General features: G+C 36.0%; 1 pseudogene; it reads right to left on the bottom strand.

The window, feature by feature from the left end:
- Positions 1 to 596: 596 nt before the first annotated feature.
- Positions 597 to 27,311, bottom strand: LOC122136035 (annotated as a pseudogene).
- Between the last annotated feature and the right edge of the window lie 472 nt (positions 27,312 to 27,783).

Raw genomic sequence — 27,783 nt, forward strand, 5'->3', positions numbered from 1 at the left:
TTTTGAAAGAATGAAGCCTCTTGCGATTATGGAAAGGGGCGTAACGTAAAAGTTCTGCAGACCTGATTTGTGCTGTTCAGTGTGGTGGAGCTGGAGGAGTTGCTCTCTCCTTCACTGTTCTCCCTCTGGGATTTGGACTTACTGCTGCCCTATTATGTAAAGACATCCAATTTTCCATTAATTACATGTATATGCTACACGTCACCAGTCCTATATCTAACTCATGTTCAATGTGTAAATGCTTGCATACCCCTTCCCAGATCCCCTCCAGTGATTCAGTGAGGGATCTTTTTTGCTCTAGTCTCTTGAGCTCCCTCCAGACGCACTTTCTCGGCTGAGAACTGACGGTGGATGCCTTCAAGCCATTCACAGCCAACCTCCTGAGAAGTCTAGAGGCTGGAGCGGAAAATGAGACCACATGCATACATACAGAATTGTATATGGACAGACATCTATATCCAATACCCCAAGATCTCAGTTGTACTTTTGGTGAAGTGTAAAATTTACTTTTCACTTTCACTTCAAACAGACTGACGTAATGGGAGTCCATAAGGAGCTTGATGACATTAAAAGGAGGTGTACCTTTTTTGTTTGTCCCTTCATCGTGTGTGAGGTGTGTGTCTTTTGTCTGTCCTCATATAGTCGTCTTAGACATAGACACAATAAACTCGTTCTCTTCCTGATCTGACTTAGGCCTGGCGTTTTCCTGTTCAAACACATAAACCAATGGTTTATTTAATTTCTGCAAAACTTCCATCGAGGTGGCATCATCGATCTTACAGAACACACATGGTCAGAGAGAAATCCAACCAGAAGTAAATTTACGAGAGCCAGAGAAAGAAAGAAATACTCAGCATTTTTTACAAATTTTAGCTTACAATATTTTCACAAAAACAAACAATTTAAGTCTAGTCTGAGGACCAAAACTACTACATATATAAAAGTTATGTGAAAGAAGGGGTCGGTTCAAAAATCAATATATTTAAATCAAGGGGTATATTTAAAAATAATATTTGCAAAAGACAAATTGCTGCAGTCATCAGTTGCACCATTCAAGTCTGAAATTAAATCTCAAACGTCTGCCACAAAGTAAAATATCTAGGACACAAAGATGCTCCGAGGATATCAGTCCATTTATCATGCAGAAAAGATGTTTAGTCATGCAGTTCATCAGTTTGAGTGTAGTTTCAGGATGCTAGATCGAGTTTACTTAACTGGTTTCATTTACAACCAGTCAGATAGGCACCCTCTGAACAGAACACACATTCCTTGAAATGCCGCACTTAAAGATTTGACACACACTGGCTAATCCTAAGAACACGGAGGGAGCTAAATCGTATTTGTGTAGTTGCTGTTATAGCGGTTTTAAATTTGGAATAACTGAACTCACCATGGTGCTCTCAAACACAGCTGCCTGCTCCTGATTATCCAGACCTGCCAAATGCTTCTGCAGTTCCAGCTTAGCTTTGGATGGATGAAGACCTGAACATAAACACAGAGTCATGTCATGCACAAAGAAACAAACACAAGTATGCACCGCTGCATCCCACAGAATTCTGAAATAAATAAATCTCTCATCCTACTAATCATGTTCTGAATACAAAAAAATAGTCAAAAAATTCAATTCTTTCGGCCATTATTTATGTGTGTTTGTGTGTGTGTGTGTGTGTGTGTAGTGTGGGTGTGTAAGGCCCCGGAGTGTTTCACATAAAATCTTACAACTCTGGTCATAACTTACATTTTATTTCAAATCTATATGATTTCCATTCTTAAATGCAACACAAAAGATGATATTATGAAAATTCATAAAATAAAAGTATGCTGACCAAGGGGGTGATAAGTGCCAAAAAGTGCAAAAAAGCAAAAAATACCATAAAAGTAGTCCATATGACTATATGACAATAATAACAAAATTTGGGGTCGGTAACATGGGTGTATTTTGTAGCAAATGAAAGTGACTGAAAGATTTTAAGTATTTTTTTTAATTAATAAAAATGACAACAAATTAAAGTAAATGTCCATATAATGTAGTCGTATTTTAATACATTCTAAATTGTTATTTTTGTAAATAAATACATAGAAATCAAACTCAGCAATGTGTTCCCTAATCTCATTTTGCATAAGTTAGTAGCATTTTTGAAAATTCTGGCATATCTGCATATTCACTGTTTTTTACTACTGCAGACGAAATCTGGACCTAACCAAAATAAAGTCAGATGAAGAAGCCGTGCTTGACGACTCCAGACCTGCATAGTGTCATAAAAGTGATCCGCTGGACGCTCCGTTGTAGTGGCTTGGTATACTACATTTATGTCAGGAAGAGGACTATTTACTGTACATCCAAATTTACAAAAAACAAAACCTAAACATAGATTTTACAATATAAACTGCTTAATTGGTCTTAATCGGCCCCGCCAAGCTCAAAGTCAAGTTATGCCTATAGTGAGTAAAATGTGTTTTTAAATAAATCAATAGTTTTATCCAGGAAGAATGCGTTAAATTAAAATTGATCAAAAGATTGACATTACTTTTTACATTCTGTGACAAAAAAAATCGATTTAAAAATAAATTCAAAGAGGTTTCTACAAAATATTATTTAGGCACAGCACTGTCTTCCAACATTAAGGGGTCAATATGATGCTGCTAAAAAAGAACATATTTTTGTGTATTTGGTGTAAATGGCAAGGTGTTTATTGGCGTTTTACAGGTTCAAAAAAACACATTTTTTTCCATATTATGTACATTATTGTTTCTCCTCTATGCCCTGCCTTTCTGAAACACGTTGATTTTTACAAAGCTCATCGTTCTGAAAAAGCGAGGTGTGCTCTGATTGGCCAGCTATCCAGTGCATTGTGATTGGCCGAATACCTCAAGCATGTGACGGAAATGTTATGCCCCTTAACATACTATGGCCCTGTCCCAAATCGCACCCGAAACCCTTGGGGTCTTCCTCTTGAGTCTCGCAAGCACCCTTTTGAACACTAAAATGATGAATGGGACAACATAACGGTCTCGTGGACTTAACGGACATATGCGATACCATACCTAACACACGCGTCAGCCATGGTAAGTCCGCATGGCCAAAAGTGCACATGAAGTGTTCCATTTGGGAAAGGGCCTATGCCGTCTCCCAGGTCAGCAGCACAAGACCCTCAGTCCAGCTGGCTCTGCTCGTGCACATCCCATCATCGGTTCTCTTTTAGCAGTCAAGTCAATGTACTGTTAGGAGTAACTGAATAACTCGAGATATTGGTTTATTTCGCGTCAGAGGAAGTGTAAGGCACGTTTATAAACCGAATAACAAAGTAATTTGTGGATTAGAGCATACTAGAGATGCGAACTGTTTCAAACGATTCAGTTTGATTTGGTGAACTGGTTCGACTGGTTCACTAAGAAGATCCGGTTGAATAAAAAGATTCGTTCGTGATCCGGACATCACTAGACGAGACGTGGATTAGAGCACAATATAAAACCCCATTACAAACGAGGCATTTGGTTGCATCCAGTGGGGACATAATTACTGATTAGAATGACTAATACTGTCTTTTTTAACGCGTTGCGTATGCGTATCGTGGTGTGCATAAACATAAAACCATGTCTTCATTTGTGATCTGAGAAACAACAAATAACAAGCCTACTCGACTGCTCAAAACGCCGCGTAGGGTTTGAATCACCTCATTGGCAAATTATTTAAATATAAAAAACCTACTTACAGGCTGAGTCAGAAGCGCCAGACTGTCCTTGCAAAGTTTGAACTGCCCATCTTTATAGAAACAGCCGTTGTACCACAGACGCATTGCAGGCTACTGGGTTCAGGGAAAACAGTCCTCATCCTCCATAAAATGAGCAGGCACACATCGAAAATACATCGGAATATTTGGGTTGGACTGTTCTGTACAACTTAACCACTGATTTCTAGTCGTGTCCTCTTTTGGAAGGCCAAACAAAGTAGTTTCGCTTTTACAACGAAACACACAGCGACTCCACGACATGGCAGCAGCGGCAACAGAGAGAAAAAAAAGTTACGCCTTCTTTCTTTGCGTGAACATTTGGGCGGCATTATGCAAATCTAGTTATGCCTGTTAGAATGATCCTTTTGTAACGGGGGTGTGGTTTACTCTTAACTTTTATAATGAATATCTCCTTGGATTTGAGACTTTAGTCTTTGCAAACTTTACAGATCTTCTTTATGGCAATATAAGAGCTTGTAACTCTCCAAATAGAAAGGAAAAATTTAAATCGCATCATATGACCCCTTTAATAAAAATAAGAAATGTTTCTTGAGCATCAGTTTACCATATTTTAATAATTTCTGAAGGATAATTTGGCACTGAAGAGTGAGTAAAGGCTGCTAAAAATTCAGCTTTGCATCACAGAGATATTATATACTTTTTTTTATATATAAAAATACTTTTAAAAATATTTCAGAATATTACTGTTTTTATTGTATTTTGCAGCCTTTGTGAGCACCAAGTGACTTCTCAAAAACATTAATGTAGTGTATAGTTTTTTTGGTATGGAAAAGGAATATGATTTTTCTTTTATGATTCAAGAAAAAAAAGAAGGGATGACAGAATTTGTACTTTTTTGGATGAGCTATTTTCCTTAGTGAACTAGAAAATCTGGTAATAAATGTGTGCACTAGAAGGTTTGTTACTCAGAACCTCTGACAGGTGCAAAAATAAAGGAATACAGTAAGAATAAGGAATGGGCTGATACAGGGATAAAACGTGATAGCTATGAGTAAGATGACAAAAAGTAGATGTCTCACCCTCTATTCTGTCACACAGTTTGTGCAACTGCTGTAGGGGACAACTGTCACACTGCTGACTCTGGGTCCTACTGTTCTGCTGGAGGGCGGCCACAGAGAAGGCCTGTTTCAAGGTCAACATGATCTCATCCACCTAAACATTAAAGAGTGAGATTCACACAGAACAGCTGTAAGTGTCTAACTTGACAGATTGGAAAGAGTTTAGAGAACAATAACTGCATCCTGTAGAAGTGTTACTATTTATAGCTATAAATTCACTGAAGTAAAATTTCATAATTTCATGATATAGTATTTGTAAACATGCAACAAAATATTTATGTACATAAAAAATTGTGCATTGTACATTGTGTGCTAAAAACAGCAACATAAGAAAATAAGTATTTTCATTCTCAATTGACCGAACAAGAACATAAATTTTGTTGTCTTTTCCTAAAGCAACTATTCTGAATATGTTCTTCAGACTGAAACAATGTATTCATCTCTCCTCATCTATTTATCCATGGTTCTCACCAGAGCTTCGTTAGCACACTGGAAAACATAGCAAACAAACTGGCAGCCTCCGCGTTCCACCGACTCCCTGCATATGAAGCCAAAGTGATCCACATGACGAATACCCTAAAGAAAGTACAAATATAAATTCATAAGGGGAAAAAACTTAAAGGGGCCAGCTAGACACAACTAAACTACTGTTAAAAATTGGGGGTTAGTAAGATTTTTTATGTTTTTTGAATGAGATTTTCTTTATGCTCACTTAGGTTGCATTGATCTATAAAACAGTAATTGTGAAATATTTTTACAATTTAAAATACTTCCTTCTTTTAAAATATATTTTAAAATGTAATTTATTCCTGTGATGGCAAAGCTGAATCTTCAGCAGCCATTACTTCAGTCTTCAGTGTCACATGATCCTTCATGGTGCTCAAGAAAACATTTTCTTATTATTATCAACGTTGAACACAGTTGTGGAAAGTGTGATAGTTTTTTTCAGGATTGTATGATTAAGTAAAAAGCTCAAAAGAACAGCACTTATTTGAAAATAGAAATTAATTTTGTAACATTATAAATGACTTTACTGTCACTTCTGGTCAATTTAATGCATCCTTGCTGAATAAAAGCAAATTTGTTTTTTCATTCAAAAAAATTCAAAAGAAATAACTAATAAATGTAATAATAGAAACTTTTAATATTGTGAAGCATCCACTAACAGGCTGCAATACCTGATTTGGCAAATCTGTTTAAATAAACATAACTGTAAACATAACGGTCTGGACAAACGTAAAGACAAAGGGATGATTTCTTTTCAGATTTCATTCAGCTATTTCAATTCAAATCTTGCTCAATCATGCCCGATTGTGTTTGATCAGACTTTCTGTTTGAGAAAAAGCCGTTATGTTTGACATAAGAGACCGAATTGGCTGCCACAAACAGCCTATCATCAAACAGACCTGAGAACAGAAGAAATCTCTCTGAAGCTCTTCTCTATGGCCACTTCTCTATGTGTCAGGACTCACAGAAATATCTGAGAGCGGCCAATCTGCAACAGACAGACTAAATTCATAAATTAATATTTGTGTATGGGTAAAAAAAGGATGGAAAGTGAAATTCTCCTTGCAGTGTAAATATCATGTTTAAAATTCAAATTAGTATGTTTTGTGTGTGTGTTTTAGTTTTTACTAGATGACCATGCACACATATTTGCTCCATGAGACTAGATAGATTTCTGTGTAACAATTATATTCGACCCGCCTCCAGTTTTCCTCTGTAGTACAAGTTTCAAACATGATACTGTACAGTCATACCAGCTCTTTTTACCACATAAATAGGACATGAAATATTGATTTTGAGAAGAAACCATTTTAAAATCTCACCTGCGTTTCTTATAATCCATTACAGTGTACAAAACAATTGTTCTAGCAACAAGACATAGACTACAACAATAATTACCATAGGCCTACTATTAATACTGAACTTCTCCAGTTTTCATTTTACAATAAATAAGAATTTGCATTTGAATGAATCTGGAAAGAGCACATCTTGCGGTGTGATTGATATATAAGGACTGACCAACCAGAACCAAGCATTTCTGTAAACTTTACTGCATCAAAAATCATTGTCAAATGTTCATTCAGAATCATCTTTGATCACAACACTGTCGCTGTATGTTTGCTTTCTGCATGCAGCCAGCAAAAGTGTGTTGTCTTTTTTGACATGAGAGACTGGGTCATACATAATAATACATTCAATTCAGACTTTGAACTCACAACTCAGCTTAAATATAATGTATTTTGCAGCACAGCCAATGAAAAGAGTGTATGAAAAACACTGGTCTGATTTATGGGCACAGGCTATAGTATACTGTCACCGTGTGTAAGATCACAGACTGTTCACATCTTCAGAGAACATTAAAAAAACATGCACACATTGTGACCATTTCTTCCCCCTTGGATGATTACACACAGTTTCTAAAAAAAAAAAAAAAAAAGATTACACAATTAGCCTACACTTCACCACACATTTGGTGTGACTTCCTTATGAAGAAAAGACCAAACAATCAAAACTGGAACAGAGTGGCTGCAATGCAGTTTCAGAAAACTGGGGCTGCTGCTGCAGGCAACTTGGTATTTATTTTTTAACTGATAACCGTGATGCTCATCATTAATGCTAGGTAATTTCCTCCTGAGCAGCTGACAGCTTCCTGTCAGAGAAAAAGGAAGTGCTAATCAGATTTGGCCAACAATATGTGTAGCTTGCTGTGTGCGTCGTTGAACAATAAATGACACAGCACAGTCCAAATTTGAACTCCGTGTGCTTCTAGATCAGACTATGACAATATGAAAGTGTGCAACCCCTCACATAATCATGTGCACCAATCAAACTACAAGGAAAACAAATGATTAATTATTTGTTATTTAATTGGTCTGTTATTTATGGTTATTTATATGATTAATATATTTTATCATTTTGTAAATTTTGTAACTTTAGATAGTTTGGGGTCAGTACAAATTGGCTTTCTTTTGAAAGAAAAATATTATTTTGATTAATTTTTATTTCAAATAACTGCAAAACTGAACTTTCTATTCATTAAAGAAAAAAATTAAAAATAATTTTTTGATTGATTTTTATTTTAAATAACTGCAAGCAGCACAACTGTTTTTAATACTGATAATGTTACTTAAGATTGGAGTAATGGCTGCTGAAATTTGAGTATTACATCACAGGAATAAATAATTAAAAATGTAAGTAGAAAAACATTATTTTGATTTGTAAAATTATATCACAATATTACTGATTTTGTTGTAAATTTCACAACAAATTGTTGAGCAAAAGAAAGTTTTTTCAAATAAATCAAAATATCTTACCGACCCCAAACTAATGAATTGTATATGTGTATAATTTAAAACATAACAGAGTTTTTTTTTAAATGGGAAATATTTTATTTCAAAAGTGTACTATATTTTATTAAAAGAAATGGCAATTGGTGTGATATTTTGTGATGTAATGCAATGACATGACGTCAGTATATGAAAACAGAGGTGGTGGTCATCTTTTCTTCCCTATTGTGACGTATATCTGAGTGAACCAGCTTCCCAAAAGAGAGAAAAAAAGTAGGATGGGACTTGATTTTGTCCATCAGGAACTGAATGGATTGTGGATCTCACTGTCGTTGGCTATTGCTGCGATCTCACGTGATTGAAAGACTGCTGGAGGGGAGAAGCCCCCATCCCGCCCTCAGGCTTGTGAATACATCATTAGAGAAAGAGGATTAAAAATAATAATAATAATAACAACAACAAAAATAATAAAACCGTGCATGGTTAAATCATTTATGATAATTACTACAAATTTCCATTCAAAAAATAATTGTCCATTTTAATTTATGACTTGTGTGTGATTTTTGGGCTACTGTAAGTGAACAGATTGTTTGAAAAGGAGAAGCAGTGATGGTTTTAGCACAGACTTGTTTCAAGAGAATCTCTATGTCCTTAAGGCTACAACATTGACATACCATCTCACACTCCACATGGGGGTGAGGAACGTGCAATTCAAAGTGAGGGAGACAGAGAGAAAATAAAAGTAAGAACATTAAAAAAAACATTTGATTGATGCTTCACAGTGCTATGACCATAAAAGTGCCACCACGCAGATGGATAAACAAAGGTGAAAGAGCTGTAGTTGCTTATAGTGGCGCATGTGTGAGGTGGAGAGTGTGCGTCACTCACCGTGAACAGCATGGTTCTGTTTCTCCTGTAAGCTAGTGGGTTGGACCCCGGTGGCTTCCGTCTGATGCCCGTCGCTGGAGCTCCGTTGAGAGGCCGTTCTCATCCAATGCCTGCAGAAATGGCAAACTCTGATCTCTTTTAAAAAACAGAGGTCGCTTTCCTCCTCCGTCTGCTCCCTCGTTTGTGTTCCATTCACCATCTGAAAGAAAAAAAATCTATTAAGAACAAAATTAAATTAAAAGAAATATCTTTTTTTAAATGAACATTTCAAAATACACCGGGATGGGGGAGAATGGCCATGAAAATGAAGCTATGATAACAGATATAATATATATATTAAAAGCAGACATATTATATGTTATTTAATGTAAAAAAAATATATATATATAATATAATAGAGTTTGGGGAAGATATTTGATTATTTAATTATTGGAGACTATCAGTGACTTGTGTGCTTTGCTGCAGTTTGCAAAGATTGCAAGATTAATTTAATCAACTGAATAATATGTTAATAGACTGAAAGCCCTAATGTTAATATAAAAAAAGAAGAAAATTAAAAACCTAATGCAAAATTAATCACAATACAAAGTACTTTCTACATCAATGAAGAGTCAGAGAAAAATCCAAAAGTTAAATTTAGTACATATACTGTATCTAGTATTAGGTTGAGAATCTAAAAACGTGAATGTTGATTGGAACTGATTGAGCGAGAAAGCCCGCCTGATGCCCGCTGCAAGTGATCCTGTGACGCTCACACGTCCAAACTTCTCAATACACTCATCTATTAGTGCAGGTGGTGCTTTCTTATGGGCCACCACCACTCGCCCACAGAACAACACCTCAAATTTCTTGGCAAAGGCTGTTGCTGCATCAGCCATCGTTGCTGTGGAGCAGGAGGCATCTGCCTGGCCGTTGCTAGGCAGAGACGAGGGAAGTGTCTTCTTGTCGGGCAGAAACTTTTGCCGGCCTGCCTGAGAGTGCTGATGATCTGTGGAACCTGGAGGACAGATGCAAAAAGAGAATGATTTCAAGTAAGCAATGTAAACTAACCCCTTTATGATCACACACTGACCCCCGATATGCATCACAAAAATATTACTAGTAAGAAAAGCCCTATTCTTAGTCAGCTACACACTCTAAAGCAGAGATTCAAAGCAGGGCCCACGGGCCAAAGTTAACAACTGGATGACTATTGGCCCGCAGTGCCATACTACATCAAGAGGGGAAAAAAGGTTGGAGAAAAACATGGCATTGAAATTGTAAAATTTATTTTCACATTTTTTATTTTTATTTTTTGATTGAAATGAGTTTGATTCAAAAATAATTAAATATTTTTTTTTAATATACATTTTTAATTTTATTTTTATTTTACATTTATTTTTTAATTGTTTTATCTTTAAAAATGTTAAATTGAAATTTTGAAAAAAAAAAAAAAATTAATAACAGTAATATACTGTAGCGCTGGATATAATGCCAACATTACATGTACTTTGACCTACCCCATCAATCAAATTTGTTTTTTGGCCCTTCGCATTTAAAAAGTTAAGTTTCTTCTATAAAGGTTCTTTAGTGGCATCCACATTTCCATAAAATCCATTAAACCTTTTCTATTGCACAAAAGGTTCTTTAGATTATAAAAATTGAAAATGTCCCCATAATTATTAATTTCTATTAATTTCCCTGTATATGGATGAATAGCAGTTTTGGGAAAAATATGTCTAAAACTTATATCATTGCTAGTTTAGTAGCTCTGATTTTGATGTGATTGGAGGAAACATGATTCCATAAGCTTTCATATATTACCATAACTAAAATCAGTAAACTTTACAATAAGGACTGCATTTGTTAACATTAGTTAATTATTTAACTAACACAAAACTTACAACACCAACAATACATTTATTACAGTATTTAGTTTTCATCTTTATTAATGTTAGTTAATGAAAATACACGTCGTTTATTGTTAGTTCATGTTAATTCACAGTGCATTAACTAATTGTTAAACAAAATACAAACTTCTTGAGTTTTAATAATGTATTAGTAAACGTTGAAATTAACATTAACTAAGATTGAATAAATGCTTGTAGAAGTGTTGTTCATGCTTAGTTTGGTGTTAACTAATACAGGTAATACGGTTAAACTAATGAACCTTACTGTAAAGCGTTACCGGAAAATCTGAGTGTAAATGTCACTATAGAAGAACCGCTGTCTAAACATCAGCAGGAGTGATAAATATTAGAATCAAGTAATAAATTAAATAATAATAAATATTTTATTGTCCACTGCTAAATATTACACTTTTTAGTTAAAAATAATTCCTATAATAATTTCTCATGACCATAAACCACACTTCCATTTCCTCACAATGTTCTTAGTGGCTGGGAATATTATAAAGAGTATATTTTGTTGAACTTATAAGAACTACAACTTATCTCCTCCCCAGAAAACCTACATGGTGCACACTTTTGACAGATGGAAAAGACCTAGTATTCAAAGTATGCACCAACAGTAACAAAGATATGACTTTAAATTCCCACGAAGGAAAGGAAAGGCTATTCCCAGCACTAACAAAGCAGTGGCCACTCCAAACTCACTGCCATCATACTGAAAAGAGTGAAACTACCAGAGCATTTACCACAAAACCAGATGATTTTCCACAGAGGACATTTTCAAAACAAGAACTGTAGGACATTTTCCAAAGATCCTCTTTTAACAAGGCCAAAAACAGACGGATCTATTAAACTGGAATTTTGTTTTTTCTGCAGAGGTTGAGCTAATGGCAAGTCAATGTGCTAATTTTGAGTTGTTATGATGTGTGTTTACACTTAATGTATCTCATCACCCCCCCACCCATGTAGTTAAATTAATCAAGACAAATCCGGTATTAAAAAAACACTATGTCAGATATAGCTCACTGACCAACTACTTCACAAACGGTCACCTCACTGTAACGGGCCAGTAGAGTGCATTTAAGGAAAGGGCTGTTTTTGGGGGGGCACACAGACAGCTGCAGCATTTAACTGCAGATGGTTATTTTTTCCTGCTAATCAAATCTTTAAATATTTCACTGGAATTGCGGAGCTAAGTTACAGTCCTATTTCAGCAACATCCATAGAAACAAAACAAAAAGCTACACAGGCTGGCCGCAGGAGAAAACAGCGAACAACTTGGGAAAATACCTCAGGCTACAGCACAAGCTTGGAATTTGGAGTTGTTTTAAAGCACCTAAATGTTATAGGTCATGTGAACCAGGAAAGTCAATGTAGTTTCCACACCCCAATCTAACTTTTTTGTCATTCCAATAAACTTTTAAAGTATAATATTGCCACCAATGTTGGTTCTTTGGGGACAATACACTATTAAGAGGGGTCAAAAACATTGAACTTTGAAGTAACCTTCTGGGATGCTGACTGTGGCATTGGCCCCAAATTCTTGGGACAATCCCAGTTTAAAGTACTGAACCAATTTTGTTGTATTTACACATAAATGCCTCTGTAAAGGGCAAGTAAATAAACATTCATAAATAAACAAAAAAAGAACACAGAAAACTACCATGCGCAATGACATGCTTGCTGTTCTCTGTTGCAAGAATAGATAAATGTCTCTTAAAAGCATATTGAATATACTGCATACACAAAATGTCAAAGCAAGCTGCATTAACAAGTAGGGATCATTAAACTGTCCATTCTTTTCAAAACTGACTAACTGTGGGTTGCCTGAATGACATTAACATATCAAACAGCAGCAAAAGGACAGTCCACCCCAAAATTTAAATTCATAATCTCGAAACAACAAAGAAGATATTTTAAAGAATGTTGGTAACCAAACTGTTTCGGTTCCCACTTACTTTCATTTAGTGCTATCGAACGATTAATTGCATTCAAAATATAAGTTTTTGTTTACATAATGTGTGTGTGTGTACTGTGTATATTTATTATGTATATATAAATACACATACATGCATGTATTTAAGAAAAATATGTTTATATATTAAATATATTTATAAATAATGTAAATTATATGAATATACATGTGTTTAATGCATGTAAATACATGTTAATATTTTCAAAATATATACATGCATGTGTGTACACTTTTATATAGATAATAAATAAACACGGTATGCACACAGTATATACACACACGCATGTTATCTTGGATGTGATTAATCGCGATTAATCGTTTGACAGCACTACTTTCATTATATTTTTTTGAACATGCAATGGAAATCAAAGGGAACCAAAACCATTTGGATACCAACATTCTTTCAAATCAGTTCTGTTGTGTACTACAGGAGGAAGAAAGTCATGGAAGTTTGGAACAACATTAGGGTGAGAAAATTATTACCCCCCACATTCTTTACCTCATGCACTTAAACACACACAACTCATACTTAAAAAAAAAAAATATGCTTCCTAATCATTCCTAGTTATCTAATAAACAACTAGATTACTAATATTACCGGCTCTCTTTGACAAACTTCTTCGTTCCTCATTTGTATGTCACGTTTACCATCAAAATGAAGACACAAAGTAATTGGATGCTTTCTGGTTCTCAAATGTTAGCGGAGTATGTGATACACCTGCTAGAAAAATCTGTGTGAACTAGAACTTCCTACCATCAACAGAAAATGACCTTGGGTCAAACTGGTTAAAAGTGAAGTTAGTTATGAGAAAAACTCTTCCATCATTTGTTTGCAGATGCAACTAAGTTTGATATTTTAATTGTGGCTTAAAGTGTTCAAATATGTTTTGTGGCCTCAAAGTGAGCATACAAAGAATGTGGCTAGTAAATTAGGACAGAGAGCACAGTTAACTGGTTCTGTGCTTATGTATATTTGCGCTGGTTTAAACTTACTTCACCCTCAGCTATCTGATGGAGATGTGAAGATGTACTATGATTAGCTAAATAACCTTAAATGCCACTATGAAGGCAATCTGGGGCAAACCCTTTGGCTATTGGCTAAGATGGATGTTTTGGATGTTTTGGTTTTAGTTATTTTATTTGGTACATGCTGTGTAGATATCAAAGCATTTTCTTTCTTTTTTTTTTTTAATATGCCTGGGTCTGATTCAGCATGCGCTAGTATGAGTCAGTGTGTGTGCATGTTCGGTAGTATGAGTCAGTGTGTGTGCATGTTTATGTGAAGACAGTTGATCCTGATCATCAGAATTTCAGGATATGAGACCAGGATATTATGTTGGATACTGATTCATCATGACCAAAACAATGACATGACGTGATCAAATAGAGGCACACACTAATGCAGCAAACATGACGGCAGTGTGGAACCATTTAAAAGTGTCAGAGAAAGACGCAAAAAACATTACAAGCACCGATAGCGAGAGACAGTTTAGTACTGCATCTCATTAAATACATTGCAGAACATTATGTTTTCTAATAAACGCTTGAATTGCATGTGTTCAAACGCTGCCTTGTTTGCCAGGGTTCGTATTTTTAGCCGTGGTTGAAATCTGGGCTGAAACAATGTTACTCGTCAGTTGCTCAGTAACATTTTTATGAATTTTTACAAGGCATGTGACTATGTGAACGTGCATCTTCCCAAATTAGTAATGAGAATAATAATTAATACATCTGCTGCTGTCAACAAAAAGAAGCACTAAGGACTTCCCTGCAGGTTTCCATCAAAATAAAAGCTCCATCAACATTCATAAATGTTAGTATGGTAATTCTACTGCTGTTCTGTTAAATAAAATTAAAAAGTAAGACAATAATAATGGTAATAATTACAACAGCTCTATTAGTACATTTATTATAACATTCACACATAGTGTTCAAATTGGGATCTGTAATGTTTTTATAATGTTTTAAAAGAATTCCTTTCTGCTCAGGAAGGCTGCATTTATTTGCATGCCTGATTCAAAAAAGGGGGTCTCAAAATGACCACAAAATATTATTTTACTAACTTATTAATTTTAAATTCTTCTTTCAGACGAATCCAGTCGGAGTTATATTAAAAATTGTCTTTGATCTTTCAAGCTCTATCATTGCAGTCAGCGGGAGTTGCATTCCTTTAGTCCAAAAGAAGAGAAGTAAAAAGCGCCCTTCAATAAAAATTAAAAAAAAGTGTCTCACACGGCTCCGCAAAGCTGACCTCATACATAATTCCCCCAGAACTTCTTCCGTTCACAACAGTGAGCGCAAGGTAGATTCAAGTGATTTTTACGTTTTGAATATGGATATTTTTCTTACAAAAACACATTGATATGCTAAAAGAGGCCTTTGTTCACCCCCCAGAGCTGCTTGAGATAGTTTTTTTAATGGAAGGGCGCTTTTTATTTCACGTCTTTTGGACTGAAGCAATGCAACACCCGCTGACTGCAATGATATAGTGTTAAAAGATCAAAAACAATTTTTAATATAACTCCGACTGGATTCGTCTGAAAGAAGAAAGTCATATACACCTAGGATGCCTCGGGGGTGAGTAAAACGCAGCCTAAGTAACCCTTTAAGTAACTTGCCCAACACTGGTCACTACTTTTGCACTATAATGCTGCTTCTGCCACCTTATGACAATAGATTTGCACTTCAAATTAGCTAGTCTGTCATCAATGACACAAGCTCATTGGAAAAGGATGGTAAATGCCCTTTATTGTATTTGCACTAATTACATGTCGCTGCCAGCTTGCGCAATCACTAAGAAAAACGTTCTGTTCCCTAATGGTTTTCGTTTTTTCTCTATTGATGTCATTTTGATCAAATCATTATCGCAAAGGATTCTGGACAATATCGTTATATAATTGTGGGCCCATTTCGCCCTACCTCACACGTATCAGGCCAAAACACCACAAATTTAAAAAAGTAGAAACAAATTATTCGTATTGTTAATCATGTATCTCAAACAGAAAAGCCACTAGGAGGCTAGGACAAAGCACCGGAAGGCTCACCTGGGTGCTGTAGCTCCCAGGGAAGATGCTCTGAACTGATATAATGTAAGACCTTGAAACGAAAATGGAAGTCCACTTCAGGTTTAAGCATCTGCCAAAAGGCATAAATGTATCAATTTGGGTATGTATTTTGAAGCAAACGATTACAAAGCCATTTTCTTTTACTGTGGTATAATGTGCATTGATGATTACTTGTACCACCAATAAGAGTAGAAATGGGAATGTAATGTTACAATTGAAGCAAGATTCAAAAAAGGGGGAGCTAGACTGCTAGCAGTTTGTTCATTTTTGGCCGATGAACTATTCCTTTAAGCTGAACAGTCACCTGTCAAAGGTGCTTCTATGTTTTCATGTTGACTCGCCACTGATGCCCGTCTTGACTCCCAAACTTGACCTATCGTTTAACACGAAGCATTCTGTCATGCCCCAAAAAAGCACACCCACAGAGTTACTTTGAACCTAGCTTTGAAAGATTTAACAACTTTACAACTTCCCAGAAATAACCTGACTAGCATTTAGTTGTAATAATCTGTGTTCAATTAAGCCGCACAGTTAATCTCTCATCTAATTTTAAAAATCTTCTCGTTACCTTGCTAAAAGGGTGGTTGCACCCAAACTGCCTGTAATCTATTTATGTAAGCATAGATTATATCCAACGGTATAATATTTCATTTAGACTTGGCTAAACCCGATAACAGGGTCGGGACGAGAGTTAATTTTCTGGCCCAATTGTTTTGTTATAGAAGAGAATTAACAATATACAAGAAACACATATGCGCCGTCTCTGTGAAACGAGGAAAGAAATTTAATCAACCCTCCTTATGAAATGCTCACAGATCCGTCTGGAACACACGCTTAAAAAAAACAGGTGAAAAATGTGAGAAGGAGCGTAAAGGAAACGAATTTAATGTAACCTTTTCAGTTCCTTTCCTGTTTTTCAAACAAGGCATTTTGTTGCTGTTATTCCGTCATTGAACGCCAGAGTGCACTTTTGCATATGTGTTTGTGCCCACACAGTTGTCCTCCTCAGAATGACCTGTAGATTCAAGTAGCAAACCAAGGCTTTTGTCTTGCATGACCAGCCTGTTGCAGTCAGGATGCATCAGAGGTACTAGTACTGGCTGCTAGATCAAAAAACAGAGGGATAGCGCAAGAACATGATGTCTCTCTAGTACTGTTTGGAACGTTCACAAACTCCGACCTAACTAAACACATAATACAGTTTGAGATGCTTCCAAGGGTCTCAAATTTTTGACTCTCAAGGACGATTTACCTGAGGAAGACAACAATGGGGACCCATGCTGTCATACCAATTGAACAGTAACAAAGTCAGCCACACAGTGTAATTTATTGATTTCGCATTTTAAAAATGTTATGATCATAAATTAACAATGAAACACTTCTCATACACACTTTAAGTACCAAACCTGACTCAGCCATCTACGCGCAGAGAAGGCATGTCCAAACCTGACCGGTACCTGTCTTGTGTTCTCCCTACAATCCCATCGTATCTCACTTTTCTACGTCCTCACTCAACTTTACTTTCCTGTACCTTCAAGAGGGTCCCCACCTTAATTGTGGGAGTACCTCAAAGATTTCTCTGTTCTTTTCTGTACTCACTTCTCCCTTCTAGCTGGTTTCCTCTGTTTTTGTTAGGGACCTAGGGCTGACTCTGGCTCGCCTGCCGACCCCTGCTGATTTCAGAACAATGACGTTTAGTTCAGAGCGCCGCACCGTGACATCCTTCTAGGAAAGATCAAGCCTCTTTAGTAACACAGCAAAGTTTATACAATATCTCATACTCTCCTACATCCTTCTCTTCTCGTCTCCTCTGGGGATGGCTTTATCGGCTGTGGTAAACAACGTGTTTGATTGTGTGGAGGTTTTCTGCTTACCAGTATTTAAAGGCTAACAAAGCCTGTCATTACAACCCTACTGGCACGCGTTCATGGGTCAAACCTCATGAAAACATCCCAACTGAAAAAAAAAATATGATAATTAAAATGGACCATTTTTTTTTTATTAAAAATATTAAGAGGTGTTTTTTTTGTGTTTTTTTGTTTTTTGTATTGTGACTTTCAAGACACCTTTTCAAATTTATGATTGTGCTATTAGTTATTTATCCCTCTCAGTCGTGAAGAACAAGCCCCGGTTTTCTGTGCCCCGTGCCTTCTAAAAACACTTAAGGACAGACAAACACATGGGTCTGTTCGTAATCAAACACACTCACTCACACACACAGAGGAAGTCAGGAGGGCTGGAAACAGTGCGTAAGTCCAAATCTTAAAAGAGAAACGTCCTCCAGTGCCGTGACGTTTCCGCTTGGCCTGAACACCGAACAAGAGCAAGAAACCCTCCGAGCACACAAAACAAGCTACTGTCCCTCAGTGGAAGTATTGTGTGAAAGCAGCAGACCGCTTGGTCCAGATCAGGTTATTATAAGCAAACAAGGGGGGGGGGGGGGGGGGGTGGGGGAGACACCAAGATTGGTTCACCTTGCAACAATTAAAGCAGTCAAACAGTGAGCTCAAGTTGAAATGCTTCTTGGGCTTTTTATCTACATATACTTAACAGTTAAGTGATGAACAACTTGGGTAAGACACAAATACAGCTGTTAGAACACAGCTCTTGGCATATCCATTAAAACTAGAAAAAAAGATTGTCTCAGCACTTTGATTGCACCACACCAAACCCTATTACCAATCTAGAGACAAGGGAGGGGGGACCTAGAGCTAGAAGAACCCAAGGGAGTCTGGGAAAAGGGCCACACAATTCCCACTGGCTGGAAAAAAAATAACCAGCTTTGTAATTTATTCCAGAAACATACACACCAATACGGGGAAATTGTTTGCGGACAAGGGACCTTTCCTCTGGACCAAACAACCAGGCGAAAATGTCCCCGATATTAGTACTTTCCTTTGATGAAACCCCCGCTATGTTCGTTTTCCCATAAAAAAAAACAACTACCAGTTACATTAAATGTATCTGTCAATAAAATTTTGTGACTGGCCCTTTTATTAGACTTTTTTCAACAGCAGTGTCGCCCTAGAACCCCAACTCCCCCCATGACTCACGAACATTTCCCTGCGTCCCGAGCACCACGGCACTTGAGGTCATCAAGTCACAGGAGTAGATATAGAGGAAATACGTAGATGATGATTGTCATATTTTATATTTGAAGCACACCCATGCCTCAACGTAAAGGGCATAATTCGTAATAGGTATAACAGCAGATCAAAATCGCAAGCAACACTCCATATCCGGGTAGTTGGCATACACCATTTCGAGCACTGACATCATATTGTCATTAAAATTAATAAAAGTGTATTTAAAACTGAACCAATAATTATCAAATAAAATAATTTCATAATTTGAATTAAGATAATAAAAAATACGAATAATTAGGCATAGACTACTAGTGTACAAACGTCTATTTTTATAAAACAAATTTGAGAATAATTAAAACTTGTTTCTTTAAAACTCAACAACTAACACTAATATTTTCCAGCAGTATAAGAGTTCTATAACAATTAATTAATTATGCATAATAATTTAATTTAAATATTTTAATCAAATAATTTAAAAAACTAATAATAGTTTTTAGTAGAATTAGTCTTATTACTATTAGTATTATCAAACTATTAAGTTTAGAAATGGTTTCATTTTATACAATATGTTGATACAATAGTGTGAACTGTCAAATGACACGTTTTTTTTCAGAACATGATTCAACCCTCTTTTTACTAGGTTTTTTTTTGTTTATACTTGCTGCCCCATAAATGTTTAATCGTCGTTGCAGCAATGGTTGTATCTACCATCAAATACATATATGAACTATTGCTACTAGATACCAACACGTACAAAAAACACACAAAATCGACAGGTGTTCACTGTTAAAATTAAAAGCTTGCAAAAGTACACACATACACAGGAAGGTATACATTGATGAGAACTGTTTACAAAAGGTTGGAGGAGGTAGAGAGCAGCGGTCACATGCGGTGGATAATGTAAGTGTGGGAACATGTACTGAAATTTTTTTTTTTGTGACAACGACAGACCTAAGATCTTTCAGATGGTTCCATTTATCTATGAATGGTAATATCCGGGACAGCACGAAAAACGAAAACACTACAGGAAAACCTGATCGACCCCAAATTACTGGAGCTACACTAAGCACAACGCAATGTAAATAAAGGCCAGACAATCAGACACTACAAAAAGTGAACCACAACACAATATGACAAGCTGGGAGAAAAAGTCGAATTATATTTATTGCCTTCATTCATGAGCAAAAAACTGCTTTTATGGATTGGCATTTCGCATGCACACTTCCCTTGTTCTTGACGTCCCTTTCTCTCACACACACCTGACACTCCATCAGTCTCACTTCACAATGCCTGAGAGTCATGAGTTCTGTGTGTGAATGAGCCACACTTTACTGATAACTGCACCACCCTTTTGCTTCAACATTAATACATTGTATTAGTTAACTACATATAAAACACTGCTTTTAGCTATCCCAACTCCAAAAATCAGCTTTCAACAAGTTAAAAATATCTTCCTACATACAGATAAATACCGTACAACAGCTTCTGTAACAGTTGACTGAATGACCAAAACTGTATTTACGGTCTTTATATTACATAGACTAATTTAGAATTGTATTGTAGAGCACACCTTAATCGTACAATACTAACGTTACTTTTTGACAGTAACCATAATATATGCGAACTAAATATTTTATTAGCAAACTGACAGACTGGCTGTCTGTCTCAAAATTTATTATAGTGAAACTACCTAACCTCGAGACAGCATTGTGATGCCCTTCGGCGCGTATGAACATTTGAATCAACGCCCAGAAATGCAGTCTAGATAGGCAGCTCGGTAAGATTTGAAACAGAAAATACTAAGCGACAACTTTACAAAGAAAGTGACCTATCTACATACACTCGCTAATGCTTTATATATAACACTTGATATTGCCTCTCTTCACGAGGGGAAAACGAAACAATTTAAAGAAATAACACAGGGATTAATTATTTTTCTGTGGGGTATGATGTTCTCTAAACTTCATTAGTGGTCTAACCGACTAGTATTACGCATGCTAGCACACACAGGACACTTTTTTCAACCAACACAAATTCCAAAACAAGTTCATAAAGGTACTCACGGTCTCCTGCTCGCTTTTCACGTAATCCCTCCGCAGTTAAATGCAAGATGTGGAAGCGCGCTTTCATCGTTTTCAGCCATCCAGATCTCATGGAGAAAGTGAAATACTGGGAGTTTGTAGTGTGTGTGTGTGTGTGGTCTGTGTGGTGGGGGTTTGGGTGTTGGAGCCGTTTGAACGGCGCTCGGTTGGGATGTGGACTCCCCGGTAAGTTAGCCGTAGAGTCTAATTAATGGAGAAAACTGCACTTGAGTATCAGAATAACATCCTCTACACTGTTTCCAGCCAGGTGTTCTGACAATGTTTCTGTTTGGTGAAAAGTGTTTAATTGTGAGCTTAAAATAAGTTTCGTTTAGATGCCTATGGGCAAGGGAGTGCATTTAATCTAGTTGCCGTAATAAATTTAAACCTAACTTTAGTGGAACTTAAAAACTAGGGTTAAGATTAATAAGGTTTGTTGGCTAAGATATTTATTCACTCTTCATGCGGCGTTAAAGGATTTTCCAAGGTGCAGATTTGACCACCACCATTGTGGGCAGATAGGATTGAATAAAATCCCTGTACTCGTTGACAGGCAGAAACATATAGCATTTTAATTGTCTGTATTTCTCAATACTTTTCATCACAAATAATAAAATTATAACACGGTATATACTGACGGACTGCAGGAACATATAGTTTTTTCATTTTATAAATATTTTCATTACAAAATTATATCTATTAAACATTAAGCGCATTTTTTGCTATTTATTTTTTAATTGCAAATTATAAGCCTAACAATTTCCAAACATTTTTAAATAATAAACATACATTTTAGAATTCTTTGTATTAATGAATTTGCTTTAATGACAAGCACTCGTTGACAATCAGTATTTTCCAGAATGATTCAAAGAGCATCTGTGGATTGTTTTCAACAACAATCGTTATTTACAATTTTAAATGCGTAATATGCTGTCAGAGTTTGGACCACGAACAGGAACAAAAGTGACTCTCCAAAAGTTCCAAACTAAATTAATATATCCAGTGAGACATGGTATTTATATGATTTCAAATCAATTTGTGTCCTCGTCTGCGTGTCCCACTCTCTCTCTGTCCTACATAAAGTGATCCGGTACCTTGATACTGTAACGGATATCATCTAATTCTTTTCCCTTACTACTAGAAAACCAGCAAACACAAATCTCCCTCCTTAAAGTTATGATAAATATGATACATGAGCCATCAAGGGCGTACAAAATAAATAATACCATAATATCTTGTTTTTATCGGATAATGTTAATATGAAATAAATGTTAAAATACAATCAGTTTTAAAGTATAGCCACAAGACTTAAACATATTTATACATGTGGCATGGCTACTAGTTTGACAAAATCACTAAATAACTTTGTGTAAAGTTATATTCTAATTTTAACCTCCTGTAAACCCAGGACTTTTGCACAATGGTGCAGAATGTAGTAGGGATCCTAGGGACATGTCTCCTACAATATCCAGCGAATTACTGAATTGTCCCCTAGCAATAATTTGATCAAACAATAAAAATATATTTATATGTAACCACTGCTGTTGTAGTTCTGGCCTCCTCGAAGCAACCTGATCATCATTGACATTACCTAAGAAGTTATGCTAGAAAAACTGCACATGCAATTCCTAATGCATGGACAGAGTAAAACAAGAACATTTATCCTCTTTAACTTAATGTTGTTAAACTGAATGCCTAACGCAGCATACTTAAATATCTACAATATATCTACATAAATTAAAAAACAACACTCAGATAAAAGTGTGCAGTTTATCTGTCAATCCGATGTGTTTAAAAGTTGTCAGTCATTGCTATAACAACAGTAGGGTCCCGGGGGGGCAATTTCCCTTCAGAATCATCATTGGTCCAGTTCATTTTAATATTAAAATAAGCGACACACAGTGTTATTAAAAAGCCCTCCACCTCCCGAAAAACATGATTCGCTCCATAAACTGTGTAATTCATTTCCATACATCAGCATGGAAGCCCATTTCCACCACTGAATAAAATTAAAAAGTAATTGCGACTTTATATCTCGCAATTGTGACTTTTTTTTTTTTTTCCTCAGAAATGCATGATAAAAACTCACAGTTATGAGAAATCAATTAGACATTTCGAGATATAAACTGGAAATTCTTACTTTTCTCAGAAGTTGTGAATATGAACTCAGAATTCCTGAGAACATCAGTGGTTTTTCTCCTCAGAATTGGACTGTATTACTCGCAATTGCCAGAAATAAACTCAGAATTGAAAGAAAAAATACAGAATTACGGGATACAAACTCACCACTCACATCTTGAGTTCATATACTGCCATTCTGACTTTCTATCTTGCTATTCTGACTTTTTAACTCAACTGAAATCAACTGCAAGCACAAAGGCCACACCTCATAATCCAATCAACACCAATGGACACAACCAAGTCATCGCCCTGCATTTTGATAATACATTACACACAGATGTACATCACAATATTTAAGAAAAGATCTGTCACTTCTTCTGTTCATCACGAATTTAAGTTACCCATAACTACATATAAAACACATAGCTTAAATTTGACTTGTTATTTTTATAGCTGTCACTCTAATATTACAGAGATATTATGAACAACATGAAGGATACAAAGGTATTTGGTGTATGCTAAGCTGTTGAGCCAAAGGCCGAAGCACAGCTGTGGGGTTCTCAGTCTCACATGAAAGATGTGGAATTATCTTTGTTAGTATGTGGTTGAATTGGCTGGTGAAAAGCTAACATGAAAGCTGATAATTTATGGTTAAATGAAGAGGACATTCAACTGTTGTTTTTCAGTTTAAAAAAAGAACACGGAGTGTGTGTAGAGCTGAGGGAACACCACTATGATCTCAGATATCTCAGACATTCAAACTTGCACGCACACACTGATTTTGGAAAGTGTGAGTGCATGAGTAACAGCTGGTCAAAAGACAGCGACATAAACACCTGTCTATCTCTTTTTCTGTCTCTCGGTCTGTTTACCACGTCAATAAAAAGACACCAGGAGTCCGTAGCCACATTTGTGGCTGGCTCACTGACACAGGAAATGGTTACCATGACAACTTAGATCTACATCCTGCCACTAATGCAGGTTGATGAAGGAAGCTTCACAATTTATTCTCAGACTCTCCATCACTACAAATCAATATTCATGAACATTCTGTCCACTGCAATGAACCACAATTGTTTACTGCTACAATAAAGACATCATTTTGTCTCTTATTTCACAAAATATTATTTGACTTGAAAGGACATGAAAATGATGTCATTTACTCACCCTCATGTCTTGATTTCTGTTGAATATAAAAGATCATTTGAAAACTGTAACTGAAAGTCAGTTCAAATGTTTAGTTCCCAATGTTCTTCCAAAATACGTAACTTGTGTTCCACGGAAGAAAAGAAATCATACAGGTGTTAAAATCATGAGGGTGAGTAAATGATGATGGTATCAATCCCTTGAGATTGGGGTAGCCCAATAATAAGAAGCCACCTAGCAACCCCCAAAACACCTTAGCAACCGCCCAGCAATGGCCAAGCATCTACCTGCAACACTCTAGCATTGTGGTGGTGGCTTTGCATGGATGGACACAACTCTCTTAAAATGACTTTATGGTTGTTTTCAATGATTGTCATTTGTGCTGTTATGGTACTTTGTCTTATTTAAACAAAACTCAACCACAGATGCACAACACCCATAAAGAGGGAGGGTGACATTTAAACATCTGAGCTTGAAAGTAGATTCACTTCAAAGTCATGTGAGAATAACATCTATGGTTAACCTCTAATAGTTCTAACAGCCACAAACATACCATTTTATTCTTATAGTGACAATGCTTGGTATCAAAGTTTATTTCCTCCATGAAATAAAAAGGTAATTTTATTTTTTAGTTTTGCAAGTTTATATTTTGCAATTGTGAATTGACATCTTGCAGAACTCTGCATGTGTATGGTTGTCTAAATATTCTGGAAAAAAATAAAGAAGAGAATTGCAAGACGTAAACTTAAAGGTGTCATGACATGGTTTTTTTTATTTTATTATTATGGTCCCCTAGGTGCAATTATAGTATTACTATAGTTTTTTTTTTTTTTAATTTTTAAAAATGTTAGTGAATTATGACATTTTTCCCACCTCTCTGTTTCTCATCCTTTGATTCAAACAGTCTGTTTTTGTGTTGTTTCCCCTTTAAGAGTTCAGTGTTAATGCCCACTGTTATGATTGGCTAACGACAGCGCTTATGGATCAATTATTAACACCCCCAGCCAGAACATTTGCGGATTGAGCGTAACTGTTTAGTAGCGGGTGATGCATTCGAAGCGATGGCTCTTGCAATGATAAAACCTTATATGTTTGAGCACATCTGCGTGGCATTGTAATTTTCCTGTACACAGACCCACTCGCTGTCCGTCGACTGAACACTTGTGAGGCGCGCGGCGCGACAACGATACGAAATGAGCGTAGTTGTCTTGTGCTGGAGGCGGTCATTTGCAAATGGTTGGAACGTCACTTCGCACCGTGACGTCACTTCTTACCATGGAGCCAGAACGAGCTGTATTTAGAGCTTGATTAAATAAATGGCTCGTTTATAATGGCGAGGACGTCTTAAGCTATGAAACCTGCAGGACGTTTTAATGGTACAAAGACCTCTTATATTCCAAAAGATCAAGGCAAATTTGGTTTCTCATTTCATGACCCCTTTAAATTTTTGAGAGAAAAAGTCAAAATTGTGATATTTCAACTCAGAATTTGAGAAAGAATGACCTGTAAACTTGCAATTATGAGTTTATAACTTCACAATTTTAACCTCACAATTCTGAGGAAAAAAAGTGTAACTGTGAGATAAAGTTGCAATTACCTCTTTTATATTTGTATTCCATGGTGGAAATAAGCTTCTGTTGCTTGCTGTCCATTCCATTTTCAATTTAGCTTGCACAGGCACTTCAACCTAATTTGAAGTTCATATCAATCAATAAAATGCTGCTAGTCCAAAAAAAATGTCCCCTTACCTTCATCTGGTCCTGGCAGCGGAATACATAGCAGGCTGCTTTCTCTCTCTCTCTGAGCAGACAGCCGAAATAGCTGGGCTCTTGGCTGTTGTGAATGAGTTTGGTGATTCGATGAGGCCTGTGATCAAACAGAACCATATGTTGCAATGGGTCCCATAGCTTCCCCGGGCCTGCCGTGTCCAGAATGCAACATACCGAATCGGCTGAAATCTGCAGTAACCACAGGCTGATCTTGCATCTTGTACCATCAGGAAAAAAATAAAAAAACATATTATAGTACATCAGTATTGTCAATAATAATTATTACCATAGTATTTAAAAAATAATACTTCTATGTACCCCTTATAATTAACACCAGTTCTTCTATTATTCTTCAGTAAACATGTTTCATTTGTACTTTAACGTTCAAAAAGTTTGGGATCATCTGAGATGTTTCTTTGAGCATTAAAAGCATGATTTAGAATTATTTCTGAAAAAAATCATGTGACTCTAAAGACTGGAGTAATGACTAGCCTACTGAAAATTCAAACTTTGCATCACAGGACTAAATTATATTTAAAAATGTATTAAAATACGAAACCGTATTTGAAATTGTGATAACATTTCACAATATAACTGTTTTACTATATTTTTGATGGTGACTCCAGCTTTTAAACAGCAGAGAATACATATTTACAATAAATTGACAATACAATACATTAGACTTTACATAGCCGTGTTTTTATTTTAATTTTTTTGGTAACACATTTATTAGTATTAAATATACTAACCTCTGGAGAGTGAGCACCATTGAATTCAAGGTTTCTGTTCTTCTCCCCCAGCCGGGGTCTCCGTATTTCAGCCACCACCCAAGGAAGCATCGCCCATGGTGGTCTGTGGATGTACGGCCAAAGATCCAACCAGAGTTAGCCTGTACTGAATCTCCTCTTCACCTTCTTCTTTCTCCCTCTTACCCTCTGATCCAGGAAGTGTTTGTGTAAGGTCACAGAGAGGATGATCTTTGATTGGGTCATCCCTGGGTTTGACCTCGAAACAAAATGCCCTCCATGCTCCTAGTTAAAAAAATGAGGAACTAGGTGTAACCTCAAAAGACAAAAAAAAAAAAAACACCAACATAATGAAGCAGGCGGTTCAGTGAGCAGATACAACTAAGGTACAACACACTGGTTTAAGGAAGATCATTGCCTATGACAAACCCTTTGAGCACATTTTCATCAACTTTGCCATTTGCAGGGGATTAAAACAGTTTACTCTGAAAGCCCCTGCAAATGTTACACAAGGACACAGGCAAAGAATACTTTGATTTCTCTTTAGAAATTACAAGCTTGAGAAAAGGCAACCTTCATTCATTAAATAGTCACTAGTATTAATTCTTATTTAAGGTAGGCTAAAACCACTGTTATTTTGGCATTTTCTATGTCATTAGTTGATTGATTGATTAGTAGGCTATTTATTTAATATTTTGAATTGGCTTTTATATATTTACAGGTTTTATTTGAATTTTACTTTTAGTAATTTTTTTATGTTCTTTTGTCTTTATTTTATTTTTTTTTAAATATTGTTATATCATTTATTTATTCATTATTTCAGTTTTAGTTTTCAAAATTCCACTTAAATTTATTTACATTTACCATGACATTTCTTCAATTTCATTCCAGTTTTAATATTTATATTTCATTTT

This window comes from Cyprinus carpio, chromosome B1, assembly GCF_018340385.1.
Source record: "Cyprinus carpio isolate SPL01 chromosome B1, ASM1834038v1, whole genome shotgun sequence".
Taxonomy (NCBI): Eukaryota; Metazoa; Chordata; class Actinopteri; order Cypriniformes; family Cyprinidae; genus Cyprinus; species Cyprinus carpio.